This window comes from Lepisosteus oculatus, chromosome 11 (assembly GCF_040954835.1).
Source record: "Lepisosteus oculatus isolate fLepOcu1 chromosome 11, fLepOcu1.hap2, whole genome shotgun sequence".
NCBI classification, from domain to species: Eukaryota; Metazoa; Chordata; class Actinopteri; order Semionotiformes; family Lepisosteidae; genus Lepisosteus; species Lepisosteus oculatus.
Genome location: NC_090706.1, coordinates 10,758,474 through 10,777,390, shown reverse-complemented (window position 1 = coordinate 10,777,390; position 18,917 = coordinate 10,758,474). Strand labels below are relative to the sequence as shown.

The 18,917-nt window shown below is 45.5% G+C and overlaps 1 long non-coding RNA gene across 1 annotated transcript in view; it reads right to left on the bottom strand.

Moving 5' to 3' along the window:
• LOC107077544 (uncharacterized) overlaps nt 1-18,028 on the bottom strand; it is a 40,954-nt gene extending 22,926 nt beyond the window's left edge. The window contains exons 1-2 of the long non-coding RNA XR_001478571.2: nt 17,939-18,028; nt 17,306-17,370 (exon numbers count right to left, since the gene is read on the bottom strand). This is a non-coding gene — a long non-coding RNA (uncharacterized lncRNA). The remainder of the gene's footprint in view (nt 1-17,305; nt 17,371-17,938) is intronic.
• Nucleotides 18,029-18,917: the final 889 nt, after the last annotated feature.

Genomic DNA, 18,917 nt, shown 5'->3' with positions numbered 1-18,917 from the left:
GTAGCGGAAAAAAACAGGGCACATCTATAATGCTGATCAGCTGTCCTGTGGATCATTTAAGGCCCAAGTGCAGATCATACAAAGTGAATAAACAAGCACAGAGAATCAACCTGCTAGTCAACGTAGACCAACAAAGAACACAGCACTGTAGTTATTTGCGCTTCAAACCCCTCCTGTTCTCAGGGGAGGTTGATGATCCATGTGTGGCCTTGGCTCCTAGCTAATGTTCCCGTCGGAGCTAAAAATTCAAAATTAATGATTGCTCACCGCAAATCGGTGTGCAAAAACCCGACCTTGGGCAGAAATTAGTTTGTTGGGAATCTGATCTCCCCAGTTTTGCAGTGCATTTGTGGAATCAGTCCGTATGCATTCGCTTACGAATCAATGTGTTGTATACAGCTTCATGTTTAAATAGCAGGTAACAACAGGTGCGTGATGAGCTTACACGCATTTCCCCGATTGGTTAGACCCACTGCTGCTGGACCCTCTGCTTCTTCCAATGAGTTCGTTCACCCTCCACTTGCCTCAATGGCAAAATTGACACGGACGGCGGACCGAGTATAATTTCACAGAGCACAAGCAAACAAGCTTGGTTTGGATACGGCTCGGGCAAGGACAGCAGCTCTGTTTCACAGCTGAGACGATGCCTGGAAATGCCCCAGTGAGAGCAGATGGAGAAGGCTCCGAGCTTCCTACAGGCCTTTAGCACATACAGCCCTGCCAAGTCACATCACCCTCCCTGAAATGTCCTGCAAGATGCACGTTTTTGCCGGTTTTAGGAGACGCTCTGTATTTTTAAATACATAATACAGTCGATTCGAAACCTACGCGGGGGTTAGGGATTATGAGGAGCGTGTTAAGGCCAAATTCACGTACAGTCAAATTTTACCCTTAGAGAAAAAGCACAACTCACCTCTTACAGTAATTCAAATGATTAAATATAAGTATAAAACAGTCAAAGTAAATAGGAGGACTGTATAGGCTCACTAACTGGCTCTCGCAGGTGTGGTTGATGAATTTCCCAGGGAATAAAGCATTTTTTCAATATTTTTTTTATTTTCCAGAGCCGACAGCATAAATTGAGAGCATCTCAGATGCAAGTCGACTGCATTAGGCGTCATATTCACAGACCGTTTGTGGCGGTCGGCGTGTAACCCATCCTCGGCTTTTAACAGACTCCAACATGACGGCACGTCGACATGCCAAGGGGACACGGCTGTGGAACTGAATGGCATGGTCTGCCATCCGCGAAAAAAAAGGACTGCGGAACACCATGGTAAATCCTAGTAAGTGAAATAAAGCCACTCAAAATTGGAACTTGTTGGAAACATTGCAACTGGAAACACATGGCAACGGGAAAATGCCTCTCATGCCACACAGCCACATCTTGGTAAACTCTGGGCTCTCGAAGTGGGCACCCCACTCCTCAAGGCTGGGAGGTGTGACTCATTCTTTGTCTTTCTTCCAGTCAGCTCTCAAGGTCGTAGCTCCGGCCTAGACAGCTGAACATTCTCCAGAGCTGCCACAAACTGGAAAACTAACAGGAGGCAGGCTGACTTCCCTGCAGGTGATCCGCTCTGGCGGTTTCGCATTATTTCATTAACCAGGGGAAGGAGCAGGGGAGCCGTTTGGGTTTCCATTCACCGGAGAGGGCCTTCCAATCCAGAGCCATGACCTCGCTCCACAGCGGCTGGCACCGGCACTTTCCCAGATACAGCAGCTGAGAGCAGCACAAGGCGCCGCACATTGAAAGCAAGCTTCACAATTTTAAAGAGTCAGGAGGTATTGCAATAATAATAATTCATAATTCATAATTGCTTACGCTTATATAGCGCTTTTCTGGACACTCCACTCAAAGCGCCTCACAGGTAATGTGGACTCTAACCCCTCCACCACCACCAGTGTGCAGCATCCACCTGGATGATGAATAGAAAACGTACTTTCTTCACGCAAAATCAGGCAGGCAATGAAAAAGGCCCATATGGTTGGGGATGCAATTAAAAGTATGGAATTTAAGTCTTTTAATTGAGAATGTTTGCTTCGGTTCTGGTCATCACGGTGCGGGAAGGATATTGCGACTCTTAGAAGCGACACGAGCAAGACTAATTCCAGACTTCCATACGCAGATTAAAGGATCTCAAGAATTTCAGCCAGCAACAACTGATTGCAGGGGGACTCGATCCATCTGCAAGGTCAACCCAAAGGATACCATCAAGATGAACAAGGGTACAAGGACCTGGGGATACAAGCAGTAAATAAAGCTCAGGAGCATTCAGGACGGCAAACAGGAAACGAGAGCCCACAGAGAAAGGCACCCTAGCTATGGTGTCGAAAATCACTTGGTCTGATTCTTCAAAAAAACTGCCCAGTGGATCACTAAAACTACTTGCAAAAAAACAAGAACTGGATAATTTGATGTGCTTAAGCTCCTGCGCTTTTCTCTCATGTTTCTACAATGCATTTAGTTTTCCAATGACCATCTATAAATCATTATCCAAACTGGTTAACCGTTTCATGCAGCTCTGCTGTGATTTTCCACAGGCTAGTTCTGACTTCCTCGGTCGTTTGAGGAGCCCAGAGTTAGAAACTTCCTTTTCATTTCGAAGAAAGGAACGTTTAGGGAAACCGGTTTGAAAAAGGTTACCTGTGGGAGCTGTAACCCAGCAGCTTTCAGCGGCTGCAGTCTGCGCCCAGTCTCTACTGCTGTAGCCATTCGTTGCGTAGCTCGAATGCTTGGTGAATTACAGAGAGCACCTCCTCAAGGTGTTTTACAGCACAGAGTCTTAAGAACATCAGCAAGGTTACAAGCCAGACCAGGCCATGGTCCAAGAATCCCAACAAGCTGTGTCCAGTCAGCTTCAGTGAGACCCGGGAGCTAGCTTCAGACTCCCTCAACCCTTTGTCAAGAGTTGTCTTGTGGCCTGAATGCTCCCAAAATGAATTTCCTGCCTGTCCTAAATCCTAAAATTGTGGCTGGGAAACCTCCGAACCAAAGAAGGCAATGACAAAGCTTTCAATGCTCAATGCACTGCCGCCACGAGGAGATGACACCCAACAGAGTGTGCTAATGCCATCCCTCCATGGTACAGAGGCTCTGCTTTCAGCAACCAGCCTCCCTAAAAACAGATTTCCAATGAGAGGAGCCATTTTGTAGCTCGTAGCGAAACGATCCTAGGATCTCATCCAGCCATTTCCTGAGAGGAGCCAGTGTATCGGCCACTACAGCATGGCTGGGCAGCTTGTTCCGTACTCCCATAGCCCTGCTCGCAAACCTGAACGCTCGCTTCTTTCCATCAAGGTTACACAGTGTTTGCTCCTTTGCAGTAAAAAAGGAAAGTCCTTTATTTTGTGGCTTAGTGAGCTTCATGCAAAGATAAGGTTGCTGTTTAATTTAGGTAAACCCCCTGGATAAAAGAAGATGTGTTTTGCGTACACCTTGGATCCGTTTACAGTAGCACCATTGGGGGAGGGATCTACCTCACACATACTCTGAGATTAAGGGGTTTTACACTTTAATGCCCTAAAGAGGCATTATGTTTTAAAGTCATTGTTAAGTATTTTAAACAGTGGAATTCATTGTTAATAGGGTAATTGCTTGCTTCTGCATTGTGAACTAATGGAGAGGTACTGCAGGTGTGAGGGTTTCCCTCAGGAGAATACAGTGCCAGGAAGTGTCATAACGCTTAATTATAGACTCATGCCAAACTCGAGTTCTCCTTTCCCTGCTTTGAAATGATCCACGCAGGGCATTAATACAATTAGAAAAGACACAAAGGTTCAGGGTTATAACTTTCGTCCTGTGGGCTGATGAACAATTTCAATGAACGCTGTGTAACAGGACTGTAGTGTCCTGAGGGAAAAAAAAGCATTGGAAGGGACTCCTTTCTGAAGGATTTTCCAATCAGAGCCTACATCATTTTATCATTCAAGAAGCTGTGGCACTGCTTTTCCCTCATTCAAGTCCTTGGAGTAGCAGAGAGAGTGTTTTCCAGATTCACAACCCCCTCTGCAGAACACAACGGGAACTGCTGTACTCCAGGGAGAAAAATCCGTAGGAAATGAAGGAAAATCCGGCTGTAGGGATCCGGGCTGCTGTTCACACCTCCGAACACACAGACACGCTCTCCAGAAAACAGATTTTTTTGCAAAGCAGATTAATTGTCAATATTAAAATTTGAATTCTGTTATATTAGGATTGCACAGGTTAATTCTCAGAATATTTGGATGTGCTGTTAACACTAAAAAGCTTTTAAGGCTTGTTTTGTGAAGCATGACTTCCAGGAACACAGGGCTCCTATCAAACAGATACATTGGAAAGCAGTGAAGAAGATCAGCACAAAGATTCTTCAGGATCACTTTGATACACTCAGACTGTAAGCAGTTAGCATCAAACCAATTAGAGATGTGAGTCAGGAACACTTTCTCATGTAGACCAGTTTACCTGTTCCTGTGTCATTTCCTTTGTTAGATTGAGTGTCGGCAAGGGTTTCTTTCTAAATAAAGTTCCTACCAAAAGGCAAAGGGCTCTTATTTAAAAAAAAACATATGTGATTATTTTGTTTTTTAAATAGTCATTTGGGAAGAGAATTGTCTAACTCCAGGCTTCGCAATATCACTGGCACCGTTTAACAAAAAAAGGTTTAGGTTTTGAAAAAGGGAAATAAAACTTTTAAGAACGCTAGTATCCAAGAAGCCACTTCCTCTGTGTTCTTTGTTTGCAGCTTTAGTGGTTATTTTTGCTGAATCCATCAAAGTAACACTCTGTGATATCACAGGGCAACTGTCTCAATGGATTCCCTTTGTTATCTCAGGAACTGTTTAAATCGTGTAAAAATGTACTCAAATAAGAATTGTCACATGCATAACATAGGGCCAGTATTAAATAGCGTTTAAATAGATTGTTTCATGCTCAGTGATGACACAAGAGCCCAGGGAGTCATGTGGAAGTCATAAGGAAGTGTGTTTAGGAGTGAGAAGAGGAGGCACATCTTTACGTGAAGGGTGGTGGGAGTCCAGACAATCTCATAGGGAGATCTCCTGGTTATCATCAGGAAAAAGTTGGATGAGACACTCGGATCAATGGCTACCTGCAACCAAATTTGTACCATGACCTTTTAACGCTCTTATGAATTTCCATGTAGGACAGATGCCAATATTGTTCATTCAACTTCTTCAGTGATGATCATTTCACTATATATCTTTGTACATTGAATTCTGAATCTGAACGGATCACTGCCTCTTCTTTTACAATATGAGGCAGGACTGTGATGAGGAAGTTGGCTTTGTGCGATAACAGGTGCGCGATAAGAAAAGAAGAATGTTGGAATAATGCAAGCGCCAGGGTCAGTGCATCAGGCGTTACACACATCCTCCACAGTCGTGCTGCCCTCCGGCCAAAACAAGGTCAGACTGAGCTGCCATTACACTAAGACCACTTTCTCAATTAAATCAAAGGTTATTTATCAAATGCACAACAATACGGCGTGCAGCAATAGTTGCTGGCAATGAAATGTCTTTTTCTGCGAGCTCACAAAAATCATAAAAATTGAGGTTACATTTTTTTAAATTGAATAAAACTCAATATGAGTAGAGCTGTTATGTGTCCATGGTGTATGCAACATATACATGTAGTGCAGTTATGCTGAATACAGTGAAAACTGTGTGTCCATGTAGCCATTCCAGGTGATTTTCTGAAGGAGCTGTGGGTTGGCTATTTAGCAGGGCTGGCTAGGATGGAAAGGTATGAATGAATCAATGCTCTGAACTGGCCAGAACAATCTCCGGACCTCAGACCAAACCGAGGAAAGAGGTAAAAAAAGCAGCTCACTGGTCCCATCTGAAAGAACTGGAGACTGGAGATGGAGGAAGAGTCAGAAATCCCAACTGAGAGGAGTCGGAGTCTCTTAAAAGGCAAAAGGAAGTGTCTTTTTTTGTCTGTTATTAAAGCCAAATCCATTCTTAATTAAGAGATGATAGTTAGGATGGAAATTATTTTTAAACATTGTATATTTAAAAAAAAAATGAAATTATGTTGGAGAGACTGTTTTATATAGAGCGCTGGTATTTTCATGTCTTTTCATGACTCCCTCTATGTCACAAACACTGAATGTAAACTTGCACATGAGGTTTGCTCCAGCCCAGTCTGAGTGATACTGCATCAGGGGTAAGAATAAATTCGGAGAATTATCTCATGATGCAAATGAACACCAAAGCAAGCTCCCGCTGCTACTGACAATACACAGACGGAGAATAGAGACACTCAAAGTACGCGACATCGCCAGCTCTCCTACTCGCTGCCCCAGCTCTGTGTGACGGTACAGAGAGATCGCCCGGCTCGACACACGGCTCAGTTTTCTTTGGCTCTCGCCGCTGCTGGGAGGGCACAGCTGTGCTCACCAGGTGCTCCAGTGAACAGAAACAGCAGGAAATAGCTCATACCATTTGCAAAATGATGCCACTGTGCCAACTTGATAAGACCGCCTGGGGCTGCCAACCACCAAACTCTGCCTGGTGCTTCCAGAAGGATGGGCAGCTCTCGTGCCACACCGGGCCTATACTAGAACACACCGCACGTCGCCAGGAGAAGAGGAAATAAACTGTACATAGTAACGATGGCATCCTTATGTTGCCAGAGGTCTGGAGGACACTGAGAGGGAAAGACCCCTTAATATGAAACGCTCAAACACAAACACAGGGAAGTAACTATGCTTCCATCCAATTTCTAACTGCTTCACCCAATTACAGGGAGCCAGAGTCTATCCTGGCAAGCAATGGGCAGGACACACATTGGACAGGATGCCAGTTTATCACAGGGCTGATAGACAGACACACTCGCACCAAGGCCAATATTTCCCAGAAGCCAAATTACCTACTAGTATGTCTTTGGACCACAAGAGGAAACAGGAGCACCTGGAGAAAACCAATGAAAACATGCACACTCCACACAGACTGAACCCCAGAATTGCACCCAGGGCCCCAGTGCCACGAGGCAGCAATGCTAACTACCGTGCCAACTTGCCACCCCTTAAATCAGTAAATTCCATACTTTAATTTAACCAGTCTTTAGAAATTAGTCATTTAGGTTGGGCTACAAAAATTACTAGACTGGGGCTCTCCAGGAGCTGTGACTAAGATCAAAGCTTTATAGATACAGTCCCCTTAACAGACTGTCTCCTGGCTTTTATTTCAATGTAGTAACTATGGGCTCGGCAGAACTAATAATTCAAACTATTATATTCATTTCTGTTGTTTGCCGGAGATTTGCAGATCATTCTAAACCTTCATAAATTATGACTAATCCGGTTATGACTCTGAAAATGTTATAAGTGAGGAATTAGAAATGAAGTAAGTCGTTCTATGAAGAGTTTGATTTAGTAACCGAGAGCTTAGCTTTAAGAAAGATGTAAAAAAATACTGGCAGTCAGGAAGCACTGTCCTAGACTTCCTCTGCTCCAGATTAACTGCAAAACACACAGGATCCCGAACTGACTTCGACAGCGCTGTTGTTCTGCTTGCATGGAAAAGGCAAAGATGCACTTCTTTTAAATCAGTGGGTCTATGGATTCACCGTCTACGTGTGAACAATAACAGGTGATTTTGTTTTCCCCGTTTCTGCTTTCCGGTTATTCTGAGCGCCGCTTTAATCGTAATGGCTATTAATACCACAGGTTCATGAAGATCGGCAGGTGTCAAAACCCTCATCTCTGATCTCACAGCCCCGCCTGGGCTCTCCTCCCACGCTGACAGAAAGGGGGACTGACTGACTGGCTCTTGAGGCCAGGCCCAGGGTTTTGAATCCCCTGACCTATAACGTGGGAATCCACCCTCACCCCTCGACCTTGAGTCAAACGTGGGAAGACCACCGAGCGGCAAGCCAGCTGTGTCTGGGGGGTGAATCAGCAGTTATCAGGCAGCACTGAGTCAACCCGCTCAGCCCTGTTCAGAACTGAACTCGGGGCCGTGTGGTCTAACGGCTACAGTGCAAACAAGCACCACCACGCAGGGGGCAGGGGGGGCACATTTCTCCACACCTGTTCTGATCTCCCAGCACCCCCCCCTGCTTGACCATGAAGGCAACGGAACTCGGCTAGAGAAACCAGAAAAACAACAACAAAAAAATCACTTCAGCTGAAAGAACCTGGTTTCTCCGTGACCCCAGCTTGTTTCGATTTCTTCTTCTAGTTTTGTCTCACTTTCTCTGTCCTGCTATGTGCCATCAAGTGCACAGCAAAATAAACAGAATCCCCCCCCAGAGAAAACAACTTCACATATAGCTGAACTAAATGTGCTGGGGCCGGATCTGAGGGGTTTTTCTTGCAAGGGCAAATGACTAAAAACATGCAATATTAGCTTTGCTCCAGTGGGTTGTGGTGATAATACGATGTTATACCACAGAAAGTGTTCGATAAGCCCTACCAGGTATAACCTTATCATGGGATGGCATTAGGGCAGTACAGTGGTGCAGTAGTTATCGTCGCTGTCTCGCAGTGCCGGACGTGAGGGGCCAGCTGTGTGGAGTCTGCATGTTCTCCCTGTATTCAAACTGATCAGTGTATGCATGCCCATGTGTGCGCCGTGATGGCGTCTTGCCGGCGGGGTATCCTGCTCTGCGCCTGCTGCTCACCGGAATAGACTCTGGCTCCATGACAACCCTGAATTGGAAGAAACGCTTCTAACGCAGGGCAAGACAGTAAAAGCATGGTAACAAATAAATAAATGAAGGCAGAATCAAGGTAAAACGGAGATCAGCGTAGTAAAACACCATAGGCAAACTCCCCAGAGGCCACAGCAGGGGGCGAGGGGGGGTTGTCGGTATCTTCTGCTTTTGCAGGGGACCACAGGGTATCTTCTGCTTTTGTCCACTTAACCCAGCTGGTTCTTTTTCTTGCGTTTCCGCACCGGCAGAATCCCCCTCCAACCGCTTCTTGAGATCAAGAACGCTTTGCTCAAACAAAAAAGGGCAGAGGCACCAGCCACTGGGGGAGCTTGCTCCCCGTCAGTCTCCCTGCGGCCTTCTCGCCACCGCCTGCGAGGACGGAGCCCAGGAAGCAAGTTCTGGTCACGTCAGGCACGGGCGCGGGAGGGCCAGTCAGCCCCTGGAGGCTGGGCGAGGCCCTGAGCTCAGAGGGGAAAGGAAGCCAGCCAGAGGTCCAGACGGAGGAAAGGGCACATCCGCTCACAGCAGAGGAACTGGGAGGGCAGAGAACAACATCTAATTGTGGAGGCCAAGAGCGAAGTGGGGAAGTGGCTCGCAGGGAGAGAGAAAGCCGCCCTTTATCAACGGGGACGGCGCTGCAGCACAGCAGTGAGCTGGCTCAAGGCTCGGCGCGCTTTCTGTTAAAACACACCGACAAAAAAAAAAATGCGCCGCTGAGCTTCCTTCTCAAAGCCGGCTGCTCGCTTTGTTCCGTTTTTGAGGAATGGCTGCTAATAAAATTTAAAAAGCCAAAAAAAGAGCCCAAGGCACCACACGTTGCAAAACATGTTCAACGGTGCCGTGTACAGTCCAGTTCATTCAAGAAACAAGCAGCTGCTCTAGCTTCTGAGCTATTTGAAATTGTCAAAATGCACATTGTAATGTAAGAACCAATTAATTATCCAAGAATCAAATCTCGACAATAAACATGAAATTAAACAGGGATATATAAGAAAGGTGCTTAAGAAGAGAAGGCCATTTAGCTTAAAGGCTGACAGAGCAGAGTGGAGTTTATTTCATGTTTTGTCTTTTAAAAACTATTTATTTCAGGTACTTTGTGTAATTGACGAGAACACCCTAACTAACGCTTACTGGCTTGAATGTTATTGTACCATCAAGGCGAGTCAATGACAAGCATGGCTTAAGGAACAATTATTCAGTCAATTATCTTTGCCAGACTGTGTTCTACTTTTATCATCTACTGCTACGCAAGTTTGAAAATCAAAATGGAAATGGTGCACTTATTTTACTAGTATCAAAGTAACCAGATCTGTATTTAAACTGCATATATGCTTACACAGTTCAGAAGACAAGTTATTTCATGTGCAGGAAAAGACTGATTTATGTGCATACTTTCACACATCTGTATCTATAAATGTGAGAAGAATAACAACACATCCTTGATGCTGCATTTTTTATACTTGTAATACCATAGTCTCTAAAATTAAGAAATAAAATTAAACAAAGTAAAAAAGAGAACACTTTTGTACTGTCCTTTGCGTTTCCAATCATGGAGAACGCAAGTGTACCTCGTTCCAAGTCAAAATGGTAAGCTTATCAAATCTAAATCTGAGCTAACTTTTCACACCGATAAAAACACTAAAACTGTTGAGCAGAAATTTACAACAGCAGAGCTCCACAGAGACATCCCAGAAACAGCTTATTACCATGCACCGTGTTGTGGGACAACCAACTGTTTTTGGAAACTTTACCACCAAAACTGAAGGAGCAACACTGCATCACATCACATTTAGGAACGAACGGCAAAGATGGCAAGCAGTGTGCGGCGAAGTGGAGAACAAAAAAATTCTTGAAGAACTAGAGAGGAAAATAAAAGAATGACTCCATCCAAGGCTGGCCACAGGCTGAGAGCGGGGCTTAAAAAGAGACCCATTACTGAGTCATATCAGCCAGGCTGTGAACCACAAGGCGGCTTCCCTGTATGTCTGTCATTCAGTCCTTCTTTCTTTAATAATGCAATAGAGAGCTCGATGCTGTGTGACCGTCACCAGACTACAATAGCTACGACAGGCCGAATTATAAAAAGAAGGGCCAGCAGGTGGAGTGGGTGGCCATGGGCCTGCCAGGAGCTGTAACCATAGCAACCGCCTGTGTGGAACCGACACTCTGGGAGCACCATTTACTGTTCGCCGCCGAAGTGAAAGCCAAGGGATAATAATAACCAGCACAATAAACTTATTAAAGTTTCAACTTATTATTAATCCAGTTATTCCGTGCCACCAAGCACTTTATCTCGCACCGCATTCAGCTTTTCAGGCCGAATCAAGCCTGACGGGCTGCTCGAATTTTGGCGGCGCAAAATACGACGTAAACTTTGTTTGGGCGCTTCGGCTAGGAATCTGGCACAACACAGACAAAAATATTTCATGAACATTTGCCTTCCCCCCCCCACACACACGCCGTCCACGGTAAAGTCAGAATTAACTATAGAGAAACCAAGGTAAAACGGTAAAACGCGAACTGCGGCAAAGACGCAGAAGGGCGGGTCAGACGTCATTGTTAAATGTTAAAACTGTATGTGCCCGCTGCTTATCAACAGTCGCAAAAGCCGCTATGGATTGAGATGAACAGGCCAGGGATGGGTTCGGAATTGGAGCAGAAATGCCCTGGTCTGCTGCCGCGACGCCACTACACTCGTGCCCCCTGCGCTCTTTCGTAATCGCCGAGACTCGCGTCTCGCACAAACACATGAGCGCTCCGCGTGAGGCCCGAGACGAGAGCCAGCCTGCTGGAGCTATTTTTAATAGCAGCCTGCTTATTTTCTGCTTTCTCTGTATTGTTTCGTCGGTGCGCTTTTCAAGTCAACCACATCCTTTCACTGAAACCCCGATCAGTAAATATAGAAAGCTAATCAGGCAAGCACAAAACTGTAGCTGAGCTTTTTCCAGCGCTGAAGACGAGGAGAAAGCGCGTCGTGCTGAGGTCTTTGTCTCTCTTGCGCTTGCTTGTCAGAAAGAGCTCAGAGCAGGCTCTCAGGTTCGGCAGCTGCCTGGTTCCAAAAGTCAGCTGGTCCCAGCGTTTCCACCACTAAAGCCATGATCATTTCGAGTGCTGGAGTGGAAACATACCTCATCCCTCACTGGTCATTTTCTATCAACTCTCATTCATCCATTTTCTTTACACTCATTCTAATTCAGGGTTGCAGGGGAGTTGGAACTGTTTCCTGGCGGGGTACAGCCTGGACAGGACACAAGTCCATTGCAGGGCAGACCCAGACACGAACACGAAGGGGCAGCTATCCCAGAAGCCAATTTACCTACCCATCTGTTTTTGGAGAGGAAACCCACACACGAGCACAGGGCCAAAAATACAAACTCCACACACGTAGCTCCAGAATTGAACCCAGGGCCCCAGCGCTGCAAGGCAGCAATGCCACACTCTCGTTCATGCTGTCCGCTAAAGGGAGGCTCTGTGTTGACCATTCACCCTATGCATGTTCTCCAAGAGTAACATCTCCCACTGCCCTGCGTTTGCCAAAGAACTGACAGGTTTCCTGGAGGTCAGCAGGACGTCCAGTGGCAAGGCTATGTAAGGAATGGTTTTAATGCCCAATCAACACTTAATGAATCGCACGTGTTCCATGGAACTACAGAAATTAACCAAATGGCTTTGCTCCTTTTCTTCAGGTATGTTGGCTCTTTTAGGGTTTGTCTCCTTCAATTCTCGACAGTTCTTTTCAGAAAATGTGGAGAAAGAAAATCACACCTTAAAGCCTGTTTGAATAAACATCACGGGTTTCATTAACGCTGGTGTTTTTAAGTGAGCCATCGGGGGACTGTGGGAAGGGGGGGATTCATGGAAGTTCACAAGTTTGGTCACATGTTTAACGATTGCTGGCCTTAGAGAGAAAGATCCTCCTCTATGAGATATGGAAGAATTCCTTTCCCGATAAAGATGCTCAGAGCGCCAAACACTGCAGGACTTGAGGTTAATCTGAGAAGAAAACTCTTCAGTGATATCCAACAAGATCTTGCCTGCATACATTTACAGCAGTCATTTCCAATCCCATAGAACGTGGTAGCCACTCTACAGTTAAGACTAAAACGTGCTGCTTCATTTTAGCAGTCCAGTATCTATAAAGAATCACAAAGCTAGATGGGGCCAAACTTTCTTTGCAAGCTGTGCATTTCTGGTCCCAGTCTACCCCTCTATTAATAAGCTAACTTAATTAAAGAAAAAAGAAGCTGTCGCCCTTCCTCTCAGCTCCACCCCTGCGCTAATTGTTTTCTCCTGTGGCGTCAGCCTGCCCCCTCCTCACCTCTCCACCTGTTTTCCATCAGCCCTCCCCCCCCCCACTGATGACACAAGCGGACACCTTATCAGAGCTCTGACAGAAGACTTCATTAGGAGGGGTTTGGAGAGAGTCCCATCTGAGCTGATAAAAACAGCAGCTATTTCTGTCTGTGGCTCACCACAGTGTACACACATTCTCTCTCTCAGTCACACACACACTCTCAAGACGGCTTCACCCCAGTCTGCTCATCCGCCATTCTTGAAAGAGTACCACGGTACAACTGCAGCAGCGTGAACACTGAAGTCATGGTCAAGGCACAGAGAGCTAACGGAGGGCATGATATTCATCTAGCAAAACTGGACAAAGGACAGAAAGGGCCTCAAAACCAACGGAAAACTACAATCCCGCAAATCCACCCTTCTCGTCCAGAAAAAGACAAACACACACTCACACCAGGACCAATTTTCGAGAAGCCAACTAGCCTACCAGTATCTCTTTGGACCATGGGAGGAAACAAGAGCACTCGTAGGAGACCCATGCAAACACAGGGAGAACATACAAACTCCACACAGACAGCAACCAAGGAACAGAACCCAGGGCCCCAGTGCTGCGCCACCATGCCACCCAACACCATAATTGAACCTTAACATGTCCTTAGAGACAGAAGTAGGAGTAAAGTATTTGTTATAATATGTATTATCACTCTGTTAGACGCAGTTCAGATCTCTGAGCTATATCCACACATTATTCACATATTGGAACAAGTACAGGTTTATTCCATGCTGAAAAGAGAAGAAAAGAAACAACGTTTCGGCTGTGGAGCCTTCTTCGGGTGTGAGGTTATTCACATTATGATTAGTTTATGCTGACCTTTTGAAATTGTTGGTTTGCTATGTTGTTTTAATTGTATTTCATTCTGTTTACATATATATTTCATGATATAAAGCAGTTTATATCATGAAATATATATGCAAACAGAATGAAATACAATTAAAAACAACATAGCAAACCAACAATTACTTTTAGAAATAGTTTCAATATGTCTAAAAGGACAGTGTCATGTTAATCAGGTTTCCTTATTCTATTCTTGTTATTAAGATGCCTTTGTCACATGTGTATTACCACGTTCTGCTTTTACTGGAGCATGAAGACTTCTTACAGACAGAATCCCTCTGAATTCTCAGCATGAGGTCTTGCTTTGAATAACAGGTGTGTATTTCTTGGGAGACAGATCCTTGATGGGATAATGCTTCAGGACACCTGGGATGGAGGGACAGGTGAATTATATGACTGATGTAAATGAGGGCATTCGTGCATTTGTTTAGCGAGAACAAAAGAGACATCACAGATGTATCTTTATCCTGTTCTCGATTTTTTTTTTCCCCCAATAACTTCCGAGAAATACAGGCTTTGCTCCCATTTTGAACCTGCTGCGTGTATCGTTTTACGGAAACAAAGGTTCTTCAGATCTTACAGTTAACACAACAAATAATGACCCCAACTGAAGTGACCTGATTGGAGGTGGTGACACTGGCTCTTCGGAATGGAAACTTTTGAGTCACCACAACAGACAATGGTTCAAAGGGCTGTGCTGCTGGCTCGTCTTTTTTCCACCCGAGCTTGAGAACGAGCCGAATGACTCGTTGCTGCCTCGATGTGTGACCACAGAGGCGCTGAGCTGCTTTGTTTCCATCCACAGACCATCGGTCTGTCTGCTAGCGGAGGCAAGCAGTGAAGGTCAAGGGTCAAAGGGCACCAGGCACTGAGCATCAGCAACTATTAGCACTGACATGAAACAGGTTCTGTTTGATGTAATGTAATGCTTTTTTTTTCTTGGGGATGGGGGAGGTGGCTGCTTAAAAACAAATGATCATGGACAAAAATTCAAAATTCTTCCAAAGGCATCTTAGCATTTTCCCCAGACTATGCCTGTATACAGGATGGCAGGTGAGGCAGTTCTTTGATAGGATAATGCTTTTAGATCACCTGGGCTGGAAGGACAGGTGAATTCTGCAAGGGATGTAAATGAATTTGTTTATGCATTTGTTTATTGAGAACAAAAGATACACCACACAAGAGCAGTATCTTGGACGTTGTTTTTTTTCCCCAGAAACTTCCATCTCAACCTGCCCTCAAGATGGCCCACTGCTAATGTATGAAATAAGGCAAATAAAAAGTGACCAAGCACTTTGCCGGCATCTACCCAATGCTAAGCCTTCACCACTTCATGAGAAAATATAGAGTATCCATGCAGCCATTTTCTAACCACTTCATCCATTTCAGGGCTGCAGGGGAGCTGGAGACTATCCTGGCAAGCAAGAGGTGCAAGGCAGGGTACACCCTGGACAGGACGCCAGTCCATCACAGGGCACACACTCACACCAGCACCAGTTTTCCCAGAAGCCAACTAACCTACCAGTATGTCTCTGGACGGTGGGAAGAAACCCAAGCGAACCTGGGGAGAACATGCAAACTCCACACAGATAGCACCCCAAGAACTGAACCAAGGGCCCCAGTGTTTTGAAGCAGTACCACTGCACCACCATACCACCCAAAATACAGCGCAACCGACAAATCAAAATGGCAACAGTCCTCCAGAAACAACATGCCTCTTTCAGACATTTACATCCTCGCTTCCCCTTGCGGAAGAGCACTGTACAGCTTTGGTGCTGTAGACTGGTACATTTCCAACAGGATGTGAACAAAAAGAGCTCAGGTAGCACGTTTAAGAGCTAAGATGACACAGGTTAGTATCAGAACAGAAGATGCAGTAACAAACGAGATCATCTTTTTTCTTTCTTGAACTAGTCACTTAGTAACAAACTAATCACTGACTCACCAGCCTAAGCAGCCGGGTTATTGCAGGTTCCCGGCTCATCACCACAGCGGTCAAAACCAAAAGTCACATCGGAGACGGGAAAACTTGTAGCACTTATTTACTGATCAGGTTGCATTGGGGTTGCTTATGTAACTAGAACACATCACTACAGTCCTGAAACAGCCGAGGATGGAGGATGGGAGGTGGGGGTGTTTATACAACATATCTAGTCATTTGAAAATGAAAACCAACCGAAAGCATCCTCGTAAATCTTACGCATGAAACTAAAGGGGATGAAGAATACTGACAGGTGCACAGAAAAACTCCTGAAAGTGTTCCGTTTTTGCATCACCATCATTACATTTTGTACGGCAGCGGGCATTTCAAATTGCTTTACACTTACTGAAACCACTGCAGTGACATCTCAAATTAATTTAACAACAGAGTTAAACGTGAGGAGAGTTAGGCGATACTCATTCACCCGAGAGACCATTTGTTTTTCCCCCAACGTATAAAAAGGCAGCAGCACCGTATGGAAAAGCCGTGAGACTGCTCACTTGACGGAGCTCTTCATGACAGGGGGTCGTGTGGGAGCTACAGGTGGGGATTGTGAATGGTTGCAGCGTGGTTACACATGGCTCCCCGGCGTCGCTTTGGCACCGGTCCAATCCCAGCAAGGTGACAACAGTCGAGCCGACTGCACCGAGCACAGTCCGGGGGCAGCGCCGCCGCACGCAGCGCTGCCTGTCGCGCCGGCACAGGAAGAGAGTGGGTGTTAGGGAGCAGCTGCCGGGAGGCACGTCAATCGCGGTTCCCACCTCCCCGCAATAAACTGGGTGTGCGTGCGGCAGGATGAGAGCTCTCTTTGGAAAGCACTTTTTGGGCGGCGGAGAAACCAGATAGGAAAGCTTTGTAGAATATGTTCAGATATGCCAGAAATCTCTTATGAACACGATGGGTTCGAATAGTAGTAATTTTAAAATGGTCGGGAAAAAAAAGAAGCAGCTTTCGACACGGTCAGTTCTTGGTGGGTACACAGAGCTGCGAAATTTCTAAAATAGGATCATCAGAGCTCCAGGCCAGGGTCCAAACGAATTGTCTAGCAAAGGCGCGCTTTACGAATACAGGGAAGCAGGATGGAATGAAAATGAAAGGGTGGGGGGAAAAAATGAAAAGCTAAAATGTGCCCCAAGATCGACGAGTGGTTCTAATTAAACAGGTGGTCAGTTCCAATTTAAAACCCGTAGGTGTCCAGAGGCGTGTTTGGAATCCGCCTCTTGTAATTCACCAGATATGAAAGCTGGAATTTAACTTGTTGAGCTCCGGGCTTTGCCTTGCAACTCTGATTTCCTCTTTTTTTGTGCTGTTTTTAACGCTTTCGGAGCGGTGCGCCCTCACCGCAGCGCAGAGCGCGCCTCGGGCTGGGAGGCAGGGAGGGAGAGCGCGCAGCCCTGGCGGGAGAGGAGCGCAGGTGAGCGGAGTGGGCGGCAGGAGAGGAGTGACACAAACAGGACGCCACAGCGATCAGATTACTCACCTGCAGCTGAGAACAGCTCGCCTAATAAAAGGCAGACGTGTTTCCTGTTTTCATACGCCTTAACCCTTCGTGTGCCGCACGGTTCGAAAACCACAGAGAAAGAAAAACACAAAAACAAAGAAAATTAGAAAAAAAAAGGAGCTGAAGCAGATTACGATAGCGAACAAAGGGGAAAGAGAGAGCTCTTTTATCCTCAATCTCTTGTCTCTCTAAAACTGCTCTCTTAACTGACCTGGGTTTCTGTCAAGGTGTCTTTCAAAACTACGTTTAAAAACATGGATGTTTTCCCCCATTGATAATTCTGTTTCATTGAAGGATATGGCCGTTCTTCTTAATGAGTATAACAAAACCCTTTGTAACAAAGTAGTTTAGGCATAAACTCATCTTTATACTCCCGGAAAACAAAGCATTCACATAAAAAATACGTTTTTGTGCAAGTAGACGCTTCTATCAGGCCATCAGATGAAACCATTATTTCCCGGAACACACTCAGACATTGATACAGTAATTTGAAAGGCATGGTACTTTTTTAAATGCAGAGCAAAGTAAATAGAGCAATGCAAGAAAGGTTAACATGTAAACGGACAGTTTGTACTGTCTTGCACATTAGCTTGATTAAAGTTTCTCAGTCACCTTTGTGCTTCCTCAAGATCCTTCTGTTTGTATAGCACCTGCCACCACTCAGATCTCAACTACTGGGCCCCATCAGTAATGGGATGGAAGACCTATACAGCAATAGTTCTTAGTCCTCCTGGGGGGTGCACTCTGTCTGCTTTTTGTTAAAACTAGAAGCTTAATTACTTATGCTAATTAGAGCCAAGTCATTGATCTGTTTGTTAGGTTTAGACTTTTGCTGCTCACAGTCGTTATTTACAAAAATGTCACGTCTAACAACTTCAGCACACAGACGTTTATGCAGTGTCTCCTCAGCTCAATGATTAAGTATTTCTTCCCTTATTTCTGACTAAGAGGCTGTTGATACGTGATCAATGTGTGACAGACACAGGTGACAATGATAAGGTATCAGACACTCCTGTTCTTTTTCCCTTTCGCTTGGGTTTGATTGGTTATATCCTAGTTCACACACCTGAAAGAGGAAACTCTTGGAAGTCAATACCAACTACAAACCCCATACAGTTTTTTAAGAGCTGGAATTTTAAGAAAAGTCCAAAACCTGCCTGGAGCCCAGAGTTGAAATCAGGTTGCCTGCGATTAAGAGTTTGGCAGGAGCAACAGCCAGAAGACACAAGGGTCCCCCAGGACCAAGACTGAGTACTAGAGCTCTAAGGAAAACTAGGTTGCTGCAGCAAGTGGTGTTGGTGGACCAGTAGGTGACCTCTTCCCTCTGGGCCAGAATTTCCAGTCCAAAGCCCCAGTATGGTGACCAGAGACTGTGTGCTGTCCTTCAGATGACATGTTAACTGAGGTCCTGGCTACTTGCTCCCCAGGATACTGTTTGTAAGAGTAGAGATATCCTTTTACCGGAACTCCATTCATGGTTTTCACAGTCTGGCCTCCCAAAAGATCCCCCTTAAATCAGCTGCTGAAGCCACATCCCTGATCTGCTGTACAGTCTGGCTGTACATCAGTGGCGCTGAGGAGGCTTCCTCTC